Consider the following 22,353-nt stretch of genomic DNA (forward strand, 5'->3'; position numbering starts at 1 on the left):
CAAGGTCCTGGAGCAACACCCCACTGTGTGTGGCAGAGAGTGGACAGAACATGGCAGCAATCTTCGCTACTTTGGAAGGGAGGGGGTGAAGGAGGCTACCATTTACAGGTGGAATTGATATCAGGTTGGCCCATCAGGGAAACCAGCAGCTGGGGCCGGGCGCAAGCAAGTAGGCAGTTACTAATTAAGCCCTATAACTAAGAGGATTGGATAGTCATGTGAGTGAAGCAGGGACTGGTCAAGCAGGGGAGGTAGAGAGCAAGAGAGCAGCCATCTTCAATGCTGACCGTACACATGTGCATGACAAAGCCTGAAACACTCGAAACAGTTAGACACAGATCTACCTTCACTGAAGTTATAGTCAAATGGGGGGGTAAAATATATCCACAAATAACTAATGAAGAGTACACCATGATTAGGGTCTTGTTCTGATTTGAGGGATCCATGAAGGTGTAATAGTTGGAGCGTTGTTAATGCCAGGTAAAGGAAATGCCCCTGAGGAGCTTTCTGTGACTGCCTCAATTTTCTTACTCAACCCCTGTGAGCAGATAGGGTAGGGGGTCCCTGGAGAAAGAGAAGCAGGCATGGCTTTCTTGACATAAGAGAAGCCATTTTTGGCCTAAGCCATTTTGTGATCCAAGCCTGGCCGCAATGCTTGCCCTTGAACAGGTCTCAGTAATTAATAATCTTAAGGGAACAAAATGACTCTTATGGGGCAAGAGAAGGAACAATAGCAAGATAATAAGTCAGGTTGTAAAGACTCCCAGTTCTGTTTCAGTGGTAAAGGTTAGCCTGAAGCACATTCTTGAGCTGTTTTGCAGAATTCAAAACCCACTCAACCACCAGATCAACTGGAACCTAAAGAAGATGAGTTGACCTTTTCTGACACTTGTGACTTCAATCAGCTAAAGTTTGGATTCTCTCAACCTGTGCCCCAATTCTATGCTGAATTCTCCTCTGTTCAAGCCCTTCCATGAATATGCATATACCACCCAAACCCCTTCATGAATATGCATGCGCCCCCTTAGCTTAAAACTTCCCCAGTCTTGCTGTTCAGGGAGACACTGCTTTGGGAAAGGTCCCCGGTGTTCTCCTCACTGCAAGTAATAAGTCCTTCCTTCTCCCGATCTTTGGCTTGATTGTGTCTTTTGGTCTGACACCCACCAAGAGGAGACCCAGTTTGTGGTCAGCCCCACAGTCAGCTGATATGGTTCATTGGCACAACTGAACAATCATAAATGTGATAGATACATGTGAGAAATATGGGTGCGTAAGCTATATTTGTTTAAAGCATGTCATTATTAGTCAAAGTCACCCAGGGCTATACAGATCCAGAGCCCCAAACCATCCCTCCCACTACTGGTATCCTCTTAACGTCTGGGCTTTGTACAATCTTTTGATCTCTTCTATCTGCTCTATAGAAACTGTCTCTCACTTGAACCTCCATTTTTTTTTTTTTTTTTTTTTGTACGCGGGCCTCTCACTGTTGTGGCCTCTCCCATTGCGGAGCACAGGCTCCGGACGCGCAGGCTCAGCGGCCATGGCTCACGGGCCCAGCTGCTCCGTGGCATGTGGGATCCTCCCGGACTGGGGCACGAACCCGTGTCCCCTGCATTGGCAGGCGGACTCTCAACCACTGCGCCACCAGGGAAGCCCTGAACCTCCATTTTATTAGCATTTTGTGTCTGACTTTCTCTCACGCTTTCCTAAGATCTCTTTTAGTACTAAGATGCTTTTTATTTTGTCTGTTATTGTTTTTGCTGTCGTAACCTATTTTTCTCAAAACTTTGCAGACCTCCACCCCGCAGGCGTTACCTACTCTGTTGAGGTTCGCTTTCCCCTCCAACGAGGACATGCACAATCTTTAGAGATTCATTCCCATTCAAAGACTCATCCACAATAAATACTTCTCATTTTAAAAGCAACCTCTATGACTTCCAGCAACTTGTTTAATATAGAGATACATAGATATTGGTATACATCACTTAAGGCACTACTCAGTGCCTTGAGCTGCCAGGCCCTGCTATGTTGGTTTGAAATATTAGAGCCTCAGTGTTAAAGGAACCAGGATGACAAAACAAATTAGGAAGGTAACTGGAATGGTTCAGACTGAAAAAAAGAAAGAAAATAAAAAAGCTTGATAACAAAGACTAAAATAATTGCACAGAAAATCACTTCCACTGGGGAATGTATATAAACTAATTAATGGAGGTTGTTAATTGACAACTAGACTAGACTCTAGTGGAGACTCTTACCAAGCTGATTCAATCACTGAATTGGAGTAGAAGGCAGAGGATGTTGGGGGAGGTGGGAGAGACTCTGGTGGCAGGTTTCCAAAGTGGCACTGATTCTCACAAGCGTCAAGTGGAGGGACACACAAGTAGCAGGTATAAGGGCTGTGCCTCTACATGATCCGGGCGAGAAGGTAACTAACCTGCCCCAGCCCTAACCCCAGAATGCAAATACTCAAGCTCTCCCATTCAGAAGTCCCGGCCATCCTCCTCCAAGTCTCCAGCACCCATCCCAAAGGGTCCACATTCCCAGTGTGGTCCTGATTTGCTAACTCTAGCAGAGGGATGCAAGTAGCCACGAAAAAGCCCTCCTTGCTGCATCATGCCTGAGACACAGAAGCTGGCTAAAGTTCCAGTCTGCTGTAATGGTCACAAATGCAAGGGCAGCAGGGATCTCCACGTTAACAAGAATAAATTAGGAGTTTGAAATTAACATATACACACTACTATATATAAAACAGATAACCAACAAGGACCTACTGTACCTACTGTATAGCACAGGGAACTATACTCAATATTTTGTAATAACCTATAAGGGAAAAGAATCTGAAAAAAAATAGATATATGTGTATGTATGACTGAATCACTTTGCTGCACACCTGAAACTAACACAACATTGTAAATAAATACTTCAATTAAAAACAAACAAAAAAATAAAAACCAAGTACCTAGGAAATTTTACTCTAGATAACCCATTGCTGCTGGTTGCTAAAGGGCACCTACTGGACAAGAGGGGCCCAGGAACTTGGGGTTGGCCTAGCCTTCCCTTCAGTTGGCCCAGGACACAGAGCAGTGGAGAGCTGTGGCCTCTGGGGCACTGTCCCCGAAGCAGGGGCGGTGGGAGCAGGACCCCGGCTCTGCCGGCTGCCGGCCTCTGGAGTGGAGTGGTTCTCCATCACCCTCAGTCTAGGAGACCAAAGTGTTACCAGATAAACCGTTCTGGATCCTGAATGTTTCCAGCATCCACTTTTCATGGACTCCATTCCTGACTTCCTCATGGTCAACTTCCAATGAGGGGAGCCAGTTTTTAGTAAAGTCCCCAAATACAGAGGTTACACCTCTCTCCCTACATATTGGATTCCAAGCTAAATTTCAATCCTGAAATGCACTGAGAAGTAGCACTTCTCTTGCTAAAGAAGAGGAAAAAAAACCCAAAACACAACTTAACCTGAAGGGGCACCCCACTACGTAGAGAGGAAGATGGCACAGGAAGGGCCAGTTTACCTGCCCCTAAAAACCAGCCTTGGGCCAATCAGCACACAGGAGCCCTCTGCTACATAAACCCTGCTTTACTAATCAGCCTTGATTTCAATCACCTTAGACTTTTTAAAGATCACCTGTGCTTGTGCTCTCTCTCCACACACAGGCCTCTCTCTCCCTCTCCTTCTCCCTCTGTGTAAAGGAGCTTTAAAGAAGCCTCCCATGGAACTTCCCTGGTGGTGCAGTGGTTAAGAATCCACCTGCCAATGGAGGGGACACGGGTTCGAGCCCTGGTCCAGGAAGATCCCACATGCCGCGGAGCAACTGGGCCCGGGCGCCACATCTACTGAGCCTGCGCTCTAGAGCCCGTGCTCCATAAGAGAAGCCACCGCAATGAGAAGCCCGCACACCACAGCGAAGACCCAACACAGCCAAAAATAAAATAAATAAATAAAATATAATATAATAAGCCTCCTAGGCTGCTGCCACCAGAGGCAAGAGCCAAGCCAGGGCAGCACCATCTGTAGAGGTCCACCACCACTTACCTCAGGCCTGGGTGGATCCACGGGCCAAACGGGAAGCTGGGATTTCGCAGAACATCAGGCCCACCTGCAGTCAAAGGCTCACTAGTGTAAATGCATGATCCAATCTGGGTTATTTTGCAATCATGCATGCCAGACAATTAAGAGTCAAGTACTCAGAATTGTAACGTTGACAGGTTGCTGTGAACCTAGGGAGACTAACAAGAATCAGAGATCACATTACCAATTCCAGACAGCCCCCAAATCCTCCTATAATTACAGGCATTAGTGTCAGAACAGGATCCAGCCATGTTTTTTTTTAACATCACTGTATAGTCATTTTCACAATATTGATTCTTCCAATCCAAGAACATGGTATGTCTCTCCATCTGTTTGTGTCATCTTTGATTTCTTTCATCAGTATCTTACAGTGTTCTGAGTACAGGTCTTTTGCCTCCTTAGGTAGGTTTATTCCTAGGTATTTTATTCTTTTTGTTGTGATGGTAAATGGGACTGTTTCCTTAATTTCTCTTTCTGATCTTTCATTGTTGGTGTATAGGAATGCAAGAGGTTTCTGTGCATTAATTTTGTATACTGCAACTTTACCAGATTCATAGATGAGATCTAGTAGTTTTCTGGTAGCATCTTTAGGATTTTCTATGTATAGTATCATGTCATCTGCAAACAGTGATAGTTTTTCTTCTTTCCCAATTTGGATTCCTTTCATTTCTTTTTCTTCTCTGATTGCCATGGCTAGGACTTCCAAAACTATATTGAACAATAGTGGCAAGAGTGGACATCCTTGTCTTGTTCCTGATCTTAGAGGAAATGCTTTCAGTTTTTCACCATTGAGAATGATGTTTGCTGCGGATTTGTCATATATGGCCTTTATTATGTTGAGGTAGCTTCCCTCTATGCCCACTTTCTGGAGAGTTTTTATCATAAATGGATGTTAAAGTTTGTCAAAAGCTTTTTCTGCATCTATTAAGATGATCATATGGTTTTTGTTCCTCAATTTGTTAATATGGTGTATCACATTGATTGATTTGCATATACTGAAGACTCCTTGCATCGCTGGGATAAATCCCACTTGAGTGTGCTGTATGATCCTTTTAATATGTTGGTGGATTTTGTCTGCCAGTACTTTGTTGAGGATTTCTGCATCTATGTTCATCAGTAATACTGGCCTGTAATTTTCTTTTTCTGGGGATATCTTTGTCTGGTTTGGGTATCAGAGTGATGGTGGCCTTGTAGAATGAGTTTGGGAGTGTTCCTTCCTCTGCAATATTTTGGAAGAGTTTGAGGACAGGTGTTAGCTCGTCTCTAAATGTTTAACAGAATTCACCTGTGAAACCATCTGGTCCTGGACTTTTGTTGGAAGATTTTTAATCACAGTTTCAATTTCATTACTTGTGATTGGTCTGTTCATATTTTCTATTTCTTCCTGTTTCAGTCTTGGAAGGTTGTACCTTTCTAAGAATTTTTCCATTTCTTCGAGGTCATCCATTTTATTGGCATATAGCTGCTTGTAGTAGTCTTTTATGATCCTTTGTAGTTCTGTGGTGTCAGTTGTAACTTCTCCTTTTTCATTTCTAATTTTATTAATTTGACAAATCTTTATTAAGATTTTGATATGCCAAGACTTGACTCTGAGTTTAAGCACCCAATACTCTCAGAACCACTCTTTCACCTCACGGGAAACCTGGTGTTCCTGTTCCTTGCCCATATTTCTTCCTGTTTCACCATGTACTTCAGTGTGAAGGTAAAATGAAGCGCTGCTTCTGTATTCAGGTACTTGCATTCTAAATTTTAGCTCTAATATGAAATAAAAAGTTGCACTTCCTGTTAAGACAATTCCCAGCTTTAGTAAAAAGATCCAGATGATTTTTAAAACCAAGGAAGTCTTCTAGAACCACCTAAATTAGCATTAAAATGTTCTACAAGGTGAGTGAGACATGATTCTAGCTCCAGTGTCTCTGGAAAATGTTTTAACTTGGTGTAGTATTTTGGGTTTTGAAGTCTTTTGATACCTATAATTTATCAGAAATGTTTATTTTTCTCTTTGGGTATTGTTAAAAGTACTTTTTGCATTTTAATTGTTACTTCACCATACACAAAGATACTTTTCTATGCAATGTGCCTTTTATTTTAAAATGGAAATGAGCGAGAAGATAAGCTTCATTTAATAGTAATTCACTTTACAGAAAATTTTCCTAAACTATATATATTTTTTCTTAAGATATATCTATATCTTGCCTTTACATTGCTTACAGTTTGGCTATATCACATATGTTCATGAACATATCTACGTTTATCATACGTTTATCTAGTTTTATTACAATTAATCCATTTTCCCCCTGGATATTATTCTAATCTTTTTAGGAACTCTAAGATTTTTCTCATGTCTTTAAGTGACTTTTCGCCATGCAGTTTAGTGGAAATGGCACTCTATCACTTAATCAGGAAATTACCAACTGTGTGATTTTTGCACAAAGCACTTAAAACCTCAAAGCCTCTTGTTAATCTCTAAAATGGGCATTACAATATCTACCTGAGAGGATTGTTGTGAATGAATGTAAAAGCACTTCCAAAACTGAAAAGTGTAATTTGAAATAAATCAAGTATTATGACTACTAATCATCACTTGGACCCATATCATTGATTTAAAAAAATTTTTTTAAGTCATTCTTTGCCCTTTTGCTTGAGTTGGGATCTCTACTAACTTTTCACAGAACAATTGACTATAAATGTCTAAATATCATTTCATTGCTTGAAATAATGTGACCGAGCAGTGAAAGCCTCCTACAAGCATGGAAATAAACAAAGCCTTAGCTCTCCCCACACACATAACATATACTAAAGGTCTGATTTTAAGATAAAAGCCATCACCCTGGCAGATTCAACAGGTAGCTTCATTTTTTAAATTATCAGTAGAAGTAGATTACGAAAACGAATCAAACACAGAGTTCTTATACTGACAAGAATTTCTCTTATAAAATATTTCTCAGATATTTATGTGACTGCATTTTCAGGTTCTGTTAGGATATTTAACTGCATGGAGTTTTGCTGGTTTAAAAAAAAGATATAGGGGTGCCTTCAACATGGTGGAGGAGTAAGACGTGGAGATCACCTTCCTCCCCACAAATACATCAAAACTACATCTACATGTGGAACAACTCCTACAGAACACCTACTGAACGCTGGCAGAAGACCTCAGACTTCCGAAAAGGAAAGAAACTCCCCATGTACCTGGGTAGGGCAAAAGAAAAACAGAGACAAAAGAATAGGGATAGGACCTGCACCTCTGGGAGGGAGCTGTAAAGGAGGAAAAGTTTCCACACACTAGGAAGCCCCTCCACTGGCGGAGACGGGGGGTGGGCTAGGGGGAAGCTTTGGAGCCATGGAGAAGAGCGCAGCAATAGGGGTGCAGAGGGCAAAGCGGAGAGATTCCCGCACAGAGGATTGGTGCGAACCAGCACTCACCAGCCTGAGAGGCTTGTCTGCTCACCTGCCGGTACGGGTTGGGGCTGGGAGCTGAGGCTATGGCTTCGGAGGTCAGATCCCAGGGAGAAGATGGGGGTTGGCTGCGTGAACACAGCCTGAAGGGGGCTAGTGCGCCACAGCTGGCCGGGAAGGAGTCCGGGAAAAGTCTGGACCTGCCTAAGAGGCAACAGACCATTGTTTTGGGGTGCACGAGGAGAGGGGATCCAGAGCACTGCCTAAATGAGCTCCAGAGACGGGCATGAGCCGCGGCTATCAGCACGGACACCAGAGACGGGCATGAAACGCTAAGGCAGCTGCTGCAGCCACCAAGAAGCCTGTGTGCAAGCACAGGTCACTATTCACACCTCCCTCCTGGGAGCCTGTAAAGCCCACCACGGCCAGGGTCCCGTGATTCAGGGACAACTTCCCCAGGAGAACACATGGCGTGCTTCAGGCTGTTGCAATGTTACGCTGGCCTCTGCCTCTGCAGGATCACTCTGCATTCTGTACCCCTCCGTCCCGCCCCCCGCCCCGGTCTGAGTGAGCCAGAGCCCCCTAATCAGCGGCTCCTTTAACTCTGTCCTCTCTGGGCACAGATGTCCTCAGGCAACCTACATGCAGAGGCGGGGCCAAATCCAAGCTGAACCCCAGGAGCCGTGCGAACAAAGAAGAGAAATGGAAATCTCTCCCAGCAGCCTCAGGAGCAGTGGATTAAATCTCACAGTCAACTTCATGTACCCTGCATCTCTGGAATACCTGAATAGACAACATATCATCCCAAAATTGAAGCAGTGGACTTTTAGAGGAACTGTAGACTTGGGGTTTGCTTTCTGCATCTAATTTGTTTCTGGTTTTATGTTTATATTAGTTTAGCATTTACAGTTTATTATCATTGGTAGATTTGTTTATTGATTTGGTTGCTCTCTTCCTTGTATATATATATATTCTTTTCCTTTTCCTCTTTTTGTGAGTGTGTATATGTATACTTCTTTGTGTGATTTTTGTCTGTATAGGTTTGCTTTTGTCATTTGTCCTAGAGTTCTGACTGTCCTTTTGTTTTGTTTTGTTTTTTTTAGTATAGTTTTTAGCACTTGTTATCATCGGTGGATTTTTTTTTTGTTTGGTTGCTCTCTTCTTTCTTTCTCTCTTTCTTTTTTTAAATTGCTTTTTAATTTTTTATTTTTAATAATTTTTCCATTTTAATTATTTTATTTTTAAAATTTATTTTTAATTTATTTATTTCCTTTTTTTCCTCCCTTTTCTTCTGAGCCATGTGGCTGACAGGGTCTTGGTGCTCTGGCCGGGTGTCAGGCCTGAGCCTCTGAGGTGGGAGAGCCAAATCAGGACATTGGTCACCAGAGACCTACTGGCCCCATGTAATATCAAATGGCGAAAGCTCTCCCAGAGATCTCCATCTCAATGCTAAGACCCAGCTCCACACAACGACCACCAAGCTACAGTGCTGGACACCCTATACCAAACGACTAGCAAGAGAGGAACACAACCCCACCCATTAGCAGAGAGGCTGCCTAAAATCATAGTAAGTTCACAGACACCCCAAAACATACCACCTGATGTGGTCCTGCCCACCAGAAACACAAGATCCAGCCTCATCCACCAGAACACAGGCACCAGTCTGCTCCACCAGGATGCCTACACAACCCACTGAACCAACCTTACCCACTGGGAGCAGACACCAAAAACAATGGGAACTATGAACCTGCAGCCTGCGAAAAGGAGACCCCAAACACAGTAAGTCAAGCAAAATGAGAAGACAGAGAAATACACAGCAGATGAAGAAGCAAGGTAAAAATCCACCAGACCAAACAAATGAAGAGGAAACAGGCAGTCTACCTGAAAAAGAATTCAGAGTAATGATAGTAAAGATGATCCAAAACCTTGGAAATACAATGGAGAAAATATAAGAAACGTTTAACAAGGACCTAGGAGAACTAAAGAGCAAACAAACAATGATGAAAACACAATAAATGAAATTAAAAATTCTCTAGAGGGAATCAATAGCAGAATAACCGAGGTAGAAGAAGGGATAAGTGACCTGAAGATAAAATACTGCACATAATTACCGCAGAGCAGGATAAAGAAAAAAGAATGAAAACAATTGAGGACAGTCTCAGAGACCTCTGGAACATTAAATACTCCACCATCCGAATTATAGGGGTCCCAGAAGACGAAGAGAAAAAAAAAGGGACTGAGAGAATATTTAATGAGATTATAGTTGAAAACTTCCCTAATATGTGTAAGGAAATAGTCAATCAAGTCCAGGAAGCACAGAGAGTCTCATACAGGATAAATCCAAGGAGAAACATGTGAAGACACCTATTAATCAAACTATCAAAAATTAAATACAAAGAAAAAATATTAAAAGCAGCAAAGGAAAAGCAACAATTAACATACAAGGGAATCCCCATAAGGTTAACAGCTGATCTTTCAGCAGAAACTCTGCAAGCCAGAAGGGACTGGCAGGACATATTTAAAGGGATAAAGGAGAAAAACCTGCAACCAAGATTACTCTACCCAGCAAGGATCTCATTCAGATTTGATGGAGAAATTAAAACCTTTACAGACAAGCAAAAGCTGAGAGTGTTCAGCACCACCAAACCAGCTTTACAACAAATGCTAAACGAACTTCTCTAGGCAAGAAACACAAGAGAAGGAAAAGACCTACAATAACGAACCCAAAATAATTAAGAAAATGGGAATAGGAACATCCATATCGATAATTACCTTAAATGTAAATGGACTAAATGCTCCCACCAAAAGACACAGATTGGCTGAATGGACAGAAAAACAAGACCCATATATATGCTGTCTACAAGAGACCCACTTCAGACCTAGAGACACATACACACTGAAAGTAAGGGGATGGAAAAAGATATTCCATGCAAATGGAAACCAAAAGAAAGCTGGAGTAGCAATTCTCATATCAAACAAAATAGACTTTAAAATAAAGACTATTAGAAGAGACAAAGAAGGACACTACATAATGATCAAGGGATTGATCCAAGAAGAAGATATAACAACTGTAAATATTTATGCACCCAACATAGGAGCACCTCAATACATAAGGCAAATGCTAACAACCATAAAAGGGGAAATCAACAGCGACATAGTAATAGTAGGGGACTTTAACATCCCACTTTCATCAATGGACTGATCATCCAAAATGAAAATAAGTAAGGAAATACAAGCTTTAAAGGATACATTAAACAAGATGGACTTAATTTATATTTATAGGACATTCCATCCGAAAATAACAGAATACACATTTTTCTCAAGTGCTCATGGAACATTCTCCAGGATAGATCATATCTTGGGTCACAAATAAAGCCTTGGTAAATTTAAGAAAACTGAAATCGTATCAAGCATCTTTTCTGACCACAACACTATGAGACTAGATATCAATTACAGGAAAAAAACTGTAAAAAATAAAAACACATGGAGGCTAAACAATACGCTACTAAATAATCAAGAGATCACTGAAGAAATCACAGAGGAAATCAAAAAATACCTAGAAACAAATGACAATGAAAACATGACAACCCAAAACCTATGGCATGCAGCAAAAGCAGTTCTAAGAACAAGTTTGTAGAAATAAAATCCTACCTCAAGAAACAAGAAAAATCTCAAATAACCTAACCTTACACCTAAAGCAATTAGAGAAGGAAGAACAAAAAAACCCCAAAGTTCGTAGAAGGAAAGAAATCATAAAGATCAGATCAGAAATAAATGAAAAAGAAATGAAGGAAACAATAGCAAAGATCAGTAAAACTAAAAGCTGGTTCTTTGAGAAGATAAAACAAAATTGGTAAACCATTAGCCAGACACATCAAGATAAAAAGGGACAAGACTCAAATCCATAGAATTAGAAATGAAAAAGGAGAAGTAACAACTGACACTGCAGAAATACAAAGGATCATGAGAGATTACTACAAGCAACTCTATGCCAATAAAATGGACAACCGGAAGAAATGGACAAATTCTTAGAAAAGCACAATCTTCTGAGACTGGACCAGGAAGAAATAGAAAATATAAACAGACCAATCACAAGCATTGAGATTGAAACTGTGATTAAAAATCTGCCAACAAACAAAAGCCCAGGACCAGATGGCTTCACAGGAGAATTCTATCAAACATTTAGAGAAAACCTAACACCCATCTTTCTCAAACTCTTCCAAAATATAGCAGAGGGAGGTACACTCCTGAACTCATTCTATGAGGCCACCATCACCCTGATACCAAAACCAGACAAAGATGCCACAAAAAAATAAAACTATAGGCCCATATCACTGATGAACATAGATGCAAAAATCCTCAACAAAATACTAGCAAAGAGAATCCAACAGCACATTAAAAGGATCATACAGCACACTCAAGTGGGATTTATCCTAGGAATGCAAGGGTTCTTCAATATACGCAAATCAATCAATGTGATACACCATATTAACAACTTGAAGGAGAAAAACCATGTGATCATCTCAATAGATGCAGAAAAAGCTTTTGACAAAATTCAACACCCATTTATGATAAAAGCCCCCCAGAAAGTAGGCATAGAGGGAACTTACCTCAATGTAATAAAGGCCATATATGACAAATCCATAGCCAACATCGTTCTCAATGGTGAAAAACTGAAACCATTTCCACTACGATCAGGAAGAAGACAAGGTTGCCCACTCTCACAACTATTATTCAACATAGTTTTAGAACTTTTAGCCACAGCAATCAGAGAAGAAAAAGAAAGAAAAGGAATCCAATTTGGAAAAGAAGAAGTAAAACTGTCACTGCTTGCAGATGACATGATACCATACATACAGAATCCTAAAGACGCTACCAGAAAACTACTAGAGCTAATCAATGAATTTGGTAAAGTAGCAGGATACAAAATTAATGCACAGACATCTCTGGCATTCCTATACACTAATGATGAAAAATCTGAAAGAGAAATTAAGGAAACACTCCCATTTACCACTGCAACAAAAAGAATAAAATACCTAGGAATAAACCTACCTAAGGAGACAAAAGACCTGTATGCAGAAAACTATAAGACACTGATGAAAGAAATTAAAGATGATACAAACAGATAGAGAGATATACCATGTCTTGGATTGGAAAAATCAACATTGTGAAAATGACTCTACTACCCAAAGCAATCTACAGATTCAGTGCAATTCCTATCAAACTACCAATGGCATTTTTCACAGAACTAGAACAAAAAATTGCACAATTTGTATGGAAACACAAAAGACCCTGAATACCCAAAGCAATCTTGAGAAAGAAAAACGGAGCTGGAGGAATCAGGCTCCCGGACTTCAGACTATATTACAAAGCTACAGTAATCAAGACAGTATGATAGTGGCACAAAAATAGAAATATAGATCAATGGAACAGGAAAGAAAGCCCAGAGATAAAGCCACGCACATATGGTCACCTTATCTTTGATAAAGGAGGCAAGAATATTCAATGGAGAAAAGACAGCCTCTTCAATAAGTGGTGCTGGGACAACTGGACAGCTACCTGTAAAAGAATGAAATTAGAACACTTCCTAACATCATAGACAAAAATAAACTCAAAATGGATTAAAGACCTAAATGTAAGGCCAGACACTATAAAACTCTTAGAGGGAAACATAGGCAGAACACTCTATGACATAAATTACAGCAAGATTCTTTTTGACCCACCTCCTAAAGAAAGGGGAATAAAAACAAGAATAAACAAATGGGACCTAATGAAACTTAAAGCTCTTGCACATCAAAGGAAACCATAAACAAGACGGAAAGACAACCCTCAAAATGGGACAAAATATATGCAAACGAAGCAACTGACAAAGGATTAATCTCCAAAATTTGAAGCAGCTCATGCAGCTCAATATCAAAAAAACAAACAACTCAATCCAAAAATGGGCAGAAGACCTAAATAGACATTTCTCCAAAGAAGACGTACAGATGGCCAAAAAAACACATGAAAGGATGCTCAACATCATTAATCATTAGAGAAATGCAAATCAAAACTACAATGAGATATCATCTCACACTGGTCAGAATGACCATCATCAAAAAATCTAGAAATAATAAATGCTGGAGATGATGTGGAGAAAAGGGAACACTCTTGCACTGCTGGTGGGAATGTGAATTGGTACAGCCACTATGGAGAACAGTATGGAGGTTCCTTAAAAAACTACAAATAGAACTACTATATGACCCAGCAATCCCACTACAGGGCATTTACCCTGAGAAAACCATAATTCAAAAAGAGTCATGTACCAAAATGTTAATTGCAGCTCTATTTACAATAGCCAGGCGATGGAAACAACCTAAGTGTCCATCATGGGATGAATGGATAAAGAAGATGTGGCACATATACAGTGGAATATTAGCCATAAAAAGAAATGAAATTGAGTTATTTGTAGTGAGGTAGATGGACCTAGAGTCTGTCATACAGAGTGAAGTAAGTCAGAAAGAGAAGGACAAATACCGTATGCTAACACATATATATGGAATCTTAAAAAAAAAAAATGGTTCTGAAGAACCTAGGGGCAGGAGAGGAATAAAGACACAGACCTAGAGAATGGACTCGAGGACACGGGGAGGGGGAAGGGTAAGCTTGGACGAAGTGAGAGAGTGGCATGGACATATATACACTACCAAATGTAAAATAGATAGCTAGTGGGAAGCAGCCGCATAGCACAGGGAGATCAGCTCGGTGCTTTGTGTCCACCCAGAGGGGTGGGATAGGGAGGGTGGGAGGGAGACGCAAGAAGGAGGAGAAATGGGGATAAATGTATATGTATAGCTGATTCACTTTGTTATACAGCAGAAACTAACATACCATTGTCAAGCAAGTATACTCCAATAAAGATGTGAAAAAAAAATGGGTTCCTTACTGACAGATATCATTATGGTAAACAAGGTATTTGGAAAGGCCAACAATAATGGTGCTGGCAGAAGCACTGGAGGAAGAAAAAGCAATTCCATACCTGGAATAAATGCTTACTCCACAGAGGGCAATCCCTCTCCACTCCACGATGGAAAGGCTCCATGTAACCCACCCGTCCCCAAGTGGCAGGCTGGTCTCCTTCGGTGTACGGGGTACTTGTGCTGGGAGCTCAGTGTTGGTCTTTGCTGTTGGAAGGCTGGGTGCTCAGCAGCCGGATCAACCTTGACAAGAACTCGATGTTGATGAAGTCACACACATCATCCATTCCTATTGCCGAAGGCTCTTCATTTGTGTGGAACAAGCAAGCACCGGGGTAGCTGGGGAACAGCCCGACTGACATCTACAGAAGGTTTCTTGCACACCTGCTTCTCAAAAGTCTCCTCAGCAGGGGGTACCTTTGATGAATATTCACAAGGGGACCCAATACACTCATCCTCTTTGTCCATTCCAAGTGATCACCCACATCCTTTTCCCCAGACCTCCTTATCATCAACCCTCTGATCTTGCTCTTTCCAAATCTCTGAATATCCAGGTAAATTGCTAGCTACTGGTACTGTCCAGGCCACTAGCTTTATTGCCTTCCAAGTGACAACTAAATATAGTTCCACCTGCTCAAAGTTCCACGAACTGGGAAGATTTTCCTTTTTCCCATTATCTTTTAGGGCTACCTCCCTGAAGTGCTGTCGGAATATATCAGTCTACTTCCAATTAATGCTAGCGTATTGTGCTTCAACTGAATTTTTCTTTCTAAGTCACCTGTTCACAAGGAACTCCCCATGAGACCGGGGATGTGGGTTGATAGAGTGGGAGTGAGTGCCATGGGGGTCTCACATATCTGCTCATGTAACACACCTGTGGGCTGCCATCTATTTCAGTACTAGAAACTCCAGGACCAGTTTACCACCACTAAAGATCTCTGGTGAGCAAACGTTTCTGACTACTGCTCTGACCCTGCTGCCCTTTTTTTTTGGAGGGGTGGGTGGAGTTAAGTGTTGCCACATGGCCTTTGCCACTCTGGGAGCCATAATCCCCATTGAAATCAGGTAGTTTTTCAATGGCAACATCTCCCATCAACATTCTCCAGGCACAGTGGGCAGCCAATACAGAGCTTTTCAAAGATGAAACTATATTTCTGAATGCCTGGTGGAGGGTCCTTTGGATATTCTTGGGGGACACGGTTAGAAAATGAAGGAATAGGTTGCATATGATTAATCTACTCTAATATTCCTGACTCCTTAAGTATTTTTGATTTCTTCATCTGTATACTTGGCATCACAATTTCACTTAATATGGGCCACCACTGAGCCCAGGTTATAGTAAGCCAACTAAACAAACTCTTAGAACCATTCCCAGCTGCTGGAGCCAGCACACTGAGAGCATAATCTAAACTATGTTCCGTCTTTCATGTCACCTTTAGAAGCATATCCATGCACTTTTCTTGGGTTTCTGCTGATAAAAATTAGCGAAATCTTGTAATTCTTTCATTATGTAAACTATATCCTCTGGATCAGATCTTGTCTGTATCCTCTTGGGGCCTTCTAGCATCTGATTCTAGTTCTAGGAGTGAAGACAAGAGGGAGGAATGGGGCGTTTGGAAATTTCAGCACGTCCTTGCAAGGTGACCAATTCAGGCTCTTCAAGCTTGGCTGTACCAGACTTATCCAACAAGGATGGAAGGACTGTGGTGACTCAGCAGAATTTAGGAGGGCAATGGACTCATTCAAATCCACCCAAATTCCCAGGTCCTCATTCTTTCCCAGTCAATAGCCTTAATGTTCCTAGAAGAGACCTGGTGAGGCTGCAAATTAAAGTTATATAGAAATTCGGCTACCTGCAGCACTGGACTCTGTAGCTAATTTCTGCTCCATCAGCCTTGAGACTACATGAAGTAAGAGGTTCTTCTGGGGCAGTCATAAAAGCTTGTGTCCTCTGACCATGCTTGAGCTTGTCAGAGCTTTCTTTCTTTAAGCTCTTTTGGACAGTTCAGGGGCTTCAGAAAGTCAGAAAACATGTCATTGCTACTGCCATTGCATCTGAAACAACCACCCCACACCCACGAAGCTGGGAAATGGACTCCTGCAAACGAACGGCCACTACAGTTGGAGATTTCTTGTCATCTCAAAGGGTCACAGAAAGATGTCTCTGCCTCCTATCTGCCTTCTAAACCTCCCACCAGTGCTTCATATTTGGGGAACTTAAATCAAGGAAAATAGTGTTTAGCCATTGATACCCTGCAATACGGGGGTGGGGGGTGTGTGTGCAGAAGAGATATGGGAAAGGATGCCTGGAGCCAATGGTCAATATGTAATGTATACCTGAAATCCATCTTGGAACTGCCTCTCTCCCTCACCCTCACTGGGATATTGAGGTACAGGATCCTGGTTCTAATTCCAGCTCCCCTGCTCACCAGCTGTTACTTCTCTGTGCCTCAGGCCTCAGTTTTCTCATCTGTTAAATGGCACCTACCTTGCAGTACTGTTATGAGGTTAAGTCTTCAGCACTCCTCAGTCACTGTGTCAAGGTGCCAGTATTACTCTGGGAGTGTGTCATAGTCCCTTAGGTGAGTAGGATTTCTTACAACTCTGGGACTACTGGTAAGGACTTTGGTGGTAAACTCCAGGAGGTCCCGAAGGCAGCAGGTAGCTCTCCTAACTGCTGGATTGGCTGGTACTTGATACAGCAGCTGGCAAGTACCTGTTGAATGAATGGATGGATGGGTGGAAACAGATAGGGAAATTATGCCCCCAGGCCTCTTCATCCCCAGCCTGGTTAACGTGAGGAGAAGGAGGAGGGCAAAGAAATGGTGGTTATGGGAAAAGGAATCCTGGCTTTGCCCTGGGAGAGTTAATTTACTCAGTTTTCTTCCATTAATAAAATGGAGCTGATGATATCCAGCCCCCCAACCCCATCCCAAATACTTGTGTTGAAGAGGAAACTGGAGCGTTGATCACAGAGCGCCTGCCACGTCGCGGGCCTCGGAGACCTCAACGTACTCCCCACCTCCCGGAGTACCCTGCCCGCACGGGGGCCGGGAGCACCCCCAGAAGCAGGGGTAGGGCTGCAGGGTCTTGGACGTGCCCGGTCCGCCCCGCGGTACCCCCCACGCGGACTCTGGGTGGAGGCGCCAGTTTCCCGCTATCGCTGAGCCTGTGCGGACGTGGGCTGACGTGTGCGGACCCGTACGGACCCGTGCGGACTCGGGGTGGAGGCGACACTTTCCCGCTATCGCTGAGCCTGTGCGGACGTGGGCTGACGTGTGCGGACCCGTACGGAGTCGTACGGACCCGTGCGGGAGGGCGGGAAGAAGGCGGAGAGGAAGGAAGGCGGAGTCCGCGGGGAAAACGAAACCGAGAGCGAACTGCCCAGACCCCGCCGAGCTTCCAGTGAGGCCGCAGCTCACGTCCCCAGCCCGGTACTGGACTCTGGTAAGATACCCCTGACCCCTGCGCCGCCGCCTCGATAATGCTGTCCGAGGCCCTCAGCCGAGGTGCGGAGCCCTTGCTGGATTCGGGGAAAGGAGCGTGCCGCGCGGTGGGCGCTGAAAGTCATTTTCTTCCCGCGAACAATTCTTGACAGAGCAAGCGACTACTAGCCCTGGTCCGGGACGGGGGCGGGGGCGACTAGTGGAAAACGGAAGAGCCCTATGGCTTGACAGACAGATGGGAAATACGGGGGCCTGAATTGCCCAAAACATTGGCTAAAAGAATCCCCAGCCACAAATCTCTTGCCTGGGTCGTTGCAATCGTTCCCCAATTGCCCATCTTTAGCCCCCGCTCCAACTCTGTCCCCCGCCCCGCCACCTCTTCTTAATACCGTAGCCGACCGAGGGCCTTTAAGGCAGAACAGGACACCCCCGAACCCCGCTCCCCAATAGCTTCATCAGAATCCTATAAAAGGTTATTGATCTACAGACAAGGCCACCTGCTCCCTGCGTTCTGACCACACAGGCCTCGTGGCTGTCCCTGGGGCAGAGCCAAGCGCTGTCCTGCCTCTGGACCTCTGCACTGCCTGTTTCTTCCCGGAAAGCTCTTCCCCCAGATACAATGTCACTGTATCAGAGCAGCCTTCCCTGAACAACCTGCATGTAAGAAACCCCACTCTTCCCTTGCTGTCACCCCTACTCTGCTTTAGTTTTCAGCGTAGTACTTATCACCTTGTGACATTTTTTATGGGTTTGTCCATTTTCCTCCACTAGTAAGTTCACAAGAGCAGGGTTTTGTTCGCCAGTATAACCCAGTATGTGATAGGTATTCATTAAATCTTTGTTTTTGATTCATAAATTCTTTTTTGAATTCCAGAATATGAGACTTCCTATTGCCTGTGATTTCTTTAGTACTAAAAATGCCTTGCCAGATGGAAGCTAAAGGACAGACTCCCTGCTGTCACTTAGGAACTTAGAATCTTAGGAACTTAGAATCTTGGGCAGTTTATGCTCTTGTTCTTCTGTTTGCTTATTTGAACCTGAAGATCCTTAACACTGTTTATTCATTCAATTCATCAGATATTAGTTGAATGCACGTTGTTTGCCAAGCTTTGCACAGGTCCTTTGAGGGGGCTGGGTCCACAGGGGCTTGGGTCTGCCCTAAGGGTATCAAGGCACAGCCAAAGTAACTTCTGGGCATGAGTAAGATGGATATGTAATATTTATTAGTGATTATGATGGAGATTTCTTTTAGGAAGATGGTAACATAGTATTAAAATAAGATTTATTAAAAACAATTGAAGGGCTTCCCTGGTGGCGCAGTGGTTGAGAGTCCGCCTGCCGATGCAGGGGACACGGGTTCGTGCCCTGGTCCGGGAAGATCCCGCATGCCGCGGAGCGGCTGGGCCCGTGAGCCATGGCCGCTGAGCCTGCGTGTCCGGAGCCTGTGCTCCGCAACGGGAGAGGCCATAGCAGTGAGAGGCCTGCGTACCGCAAAAAAAAAAAAAAAAAAAAAATTGAAAAGAAACGCCTGTTTCTTTTTTTCCAAACTTGTAAGTACTTTTTCAAAAATGCCAATTTAACTCCTTATTTGTTTACACATATATTTCACTTAAATTCAAACTGGCTTGTCATTCTGAAGATCAGCAGTTACTTAAAGTTAAAAGTGTTGAGGATTTAGGGTATTTCAATAGGACTTCAGGTTAAATAATTGCTAAGGACTCTTCCATAACTACTGTTCTGAGATCTATGACCTCCTCCAGTTGGATGTATGGTCTCATACTCGTGACTAAACTAAATGACACTTCGGTTCCTGAAAATAATGATACAGCTACAGATCCTTATCTGAAACCCTTGGGCCAGGTATGTTGTGGTACTCAGAGATTATTGGATTTTAGAAAGGCAAGGCAGTATAAATCCCATCTATTTGTAATGTTCTCAGTAGGGTTTGGGGGCAACACTCTATCATAAAACATTTCTGCAGTGAAATGTATAAATCGACAACAGAGTACGATTAAGACTCTAAATAGCTCATGTCAGTTCAGGTCTAGATGCGGGGCTACACACCCACCAAAAACAAAACAAATGAAAACAAAGTAAACCTCAGTTTTCAGTGCTTTTGCATTTTGGAATTGTAGACCAGAAGCACTGTTTATTGAGGGCCAGTGGTGTGGGAGACCCTGCTGGATGCTTTTTGTCTGATTTACTCCTCACAACAACCTGTGAATCAGGTGTTTTCATTTCTGTTTTCGGGTCATGAATCAAAGGTTCAAAGAGGTGCCTCGCCCAGATCTATGTGGCTTTAAAGCATAGCCCTCTCCACAACACTAAGCGGTGATGTGAAGACAGCACCTTTGCTCAGATCTGAGCCCTCCCAGCCACCAGCATTGCTCACCCAAACCACTGCAGCAGCCCCGACTTGGTCTCCTGACTTATACTCATGCTCCACTCATCTTTTCTACACCCACCCCTCATACTCTGTTCTTTACATAACATTAGAGTGACCATTAAAAACATAAATCCAACCGCATCACCCCTCTGCTGAGAACCCTCCAATAGCTTCCCACTGCAATTAGAATAACTTCCACAATCCACACCTTGGCCTTCAAGGTCTCTGTGCTGTGGCACCTGCCTACCTCTCAGACTCATTTCCCACCGTTTCCCCTTGTTCACTGTGCAGCAATCTCCTTGACCTTTTTGTCATCCCTCCAAAAGCTGTGCTGGTGCCTGCCTCCAGGCAGCCTCTGCCTGAGATGGTCTTCCCCCATATCTAAGTATGGTGGACTTTCTCATCATCCAGGCTTGATTTAAATATTGCCTCCTAAGAGGGGTCTTCCCTGACCACTGTATCAAAACCACCTCCCTCGTTTCTCTGCCCCCACCTATTAACACTCTTCTATCTCATAGCCGTATTTCATTTCATTGTAGCACTTCCAGCCAACTGTTATCCCCTCCTGTTACTTGTTTCTGGACTTGGTCGTCTTCTTTCTTTCTTCAGTGGAATGCAGGTAGGGGCTTGATTTGTCCTGTACACATCTGTATACCCCGCATCAGAACAGTGCCTGACACTTACTAAGCATTTACCGAATGAATGAAGAAAGGATGCAAAGAAAACAGCAGATGAAGAAAAGGGAGACGGTGAGGAGGTTTAAAGTGGAGTACTTAATTTTCATGAATCATTCTGTCATTTACCTATATACTGTCCAAGTGTTCATCATTTACCACTTGTCACGGGGTGCCAGTTATACAAAGATGAGTAAGACATAGAACTAGCTCCCCAGAGAGCTCACTAACTGGTTTAAAAAGCAGTCTCGACTATGATGGGAGCTGAGCAAGGTGGGTGGCAGGCCCGTGGAGGGGTACTAGCTGCTCTCGCAGCATCAAAGAAGGATGTATTGATCCTCACAGAGGAGTGGGAATTTCCTGGTAGATAGAGGATGCAGCTATTACGTTCCAAACAGAGAGAAAAGCATGTTACAAGTCATGGAGGTAAGGGAGATCTGCAGATATTTTGGTATTCATTTATTCACTATTAAGCACCTATTATAAGCCTGTCCCCTCTTATAGCTCATGGTCTCTTTTGGAAGACAGTCGGTTAAATTAGCAATTGTAATAAAGGAGACAAGGGCTATGATAGAGCATCAAACCAGGACCTCTTCTAGGGTGTCTGGGAAGTAACATTTGAGCTGAGATCTATAGGAAGCAGGAGTTAACCAGGCAAAGCAGCATCACGGGTAGACTCCAGAGCACTTCAGGAGGGAGCGTGTTGGACAGAAGCAGTTGGGAGCCAGGAAAGAGTCAGTGGGGGAGGCGTTCTTTTGAGAACTATCTCTGTGTAGGTGGAATTTAAAGCCACAAGCCTCAGGGGGATCATCAGGGGAATGAGTGTAAGTAGAGCAGAGAGATCTGAGACCTGGACCTTGACACACTATAATATTTAAAAGAAAGGATGAGGAGGAGGAACAAGGAAAGGAGACAGAGAAGAAATATCTTGTGAGGAAGGAGAGAAACCAGGAGAGGGTGGTGTCTTGGGTGTCCAAGCAAAGGAATAAGGAGGGAGAAAGGAATGAGCAGCCGTGTCACATGCTGGTTATGTGTCAAGTAGACAGGGGCTGAGAACTGACTACTGACTACTAATTTTAGAGATGGAGAAGCCATCGGTAATCTTGACAAGAACAATTTTGGTGGTTTGTGGGGGCTGCATGATTGAATTGATGTTTTGAAAAGATTATGATGTGACTCTTTTAAAAATGGAAAATAGCAGCTGTTGGTGAGGATGTGGAGAAATTGGAACCCTTGTGCGCTGCTGGTGGAAATACAAAATGGTGCAGCCACTGTGGAAAATAATTTGGCAATTCCTCATAAAGTTAAACATAAAATTACCATCTGATTCAGCAATTGCACTTGTAGGTATATACTCAAAAGATTTGAAAGTAGGGATTTGAACAGATATTTGTACAACAATGTTCATATCAGTATTGCACAC

The 22,353-nt window shown here is 43.1% G+C and overlaps 1 protein-coding gene across 6 annotated transcripts in view; it reads left to right on the top strand.

Moving 5' to 3' along the window:
• Positions 1-17,743: 17,743 nt before the first annotated feature.
• The window catches only part of EIF2AK2 (eukaryotic translation initiation factor 2 alpha kinase 2), a 34,438-nt gene continuing 29,828 nt past the window's right edge, over positions 17,744-22,353 (top strand). For 5 of the 6 annotated variants that reach the window (XM_027113372.1, XM_027113376.1, XM_027113375.1 and 2 more), the window contains exon 1: positions 17,744-17,871. The gene's annotated coding sequence lies outside the window, so the exon portion shown is untranslated. Of the gene's footprint in view, positions 17,872-19,349; positions 20,876-22,353 lie in introns of those variants that run through there. The other variant, XM_027113373.1, reaches the window with a different exon arrangement.

The sequence above is a fragment of the Aethalodelphis obliquidens genome, unplaced genomic scaffold (genome assembly GCF_003676395.1).
Source record: "Aethalodelphis obliquidens isolate GAN/ISIS:26980383/991018 unplaced genomic scaffold, ASM367639v1 scaffold12, whole genome shotgun sequence".
Lineage (NCBI taxonomy): Eukaryota > Metazoa > Chordata > Mammalia > Artiodactyla > Delphinidae > Aethalodelphis > Aethalodelphis obliquidens.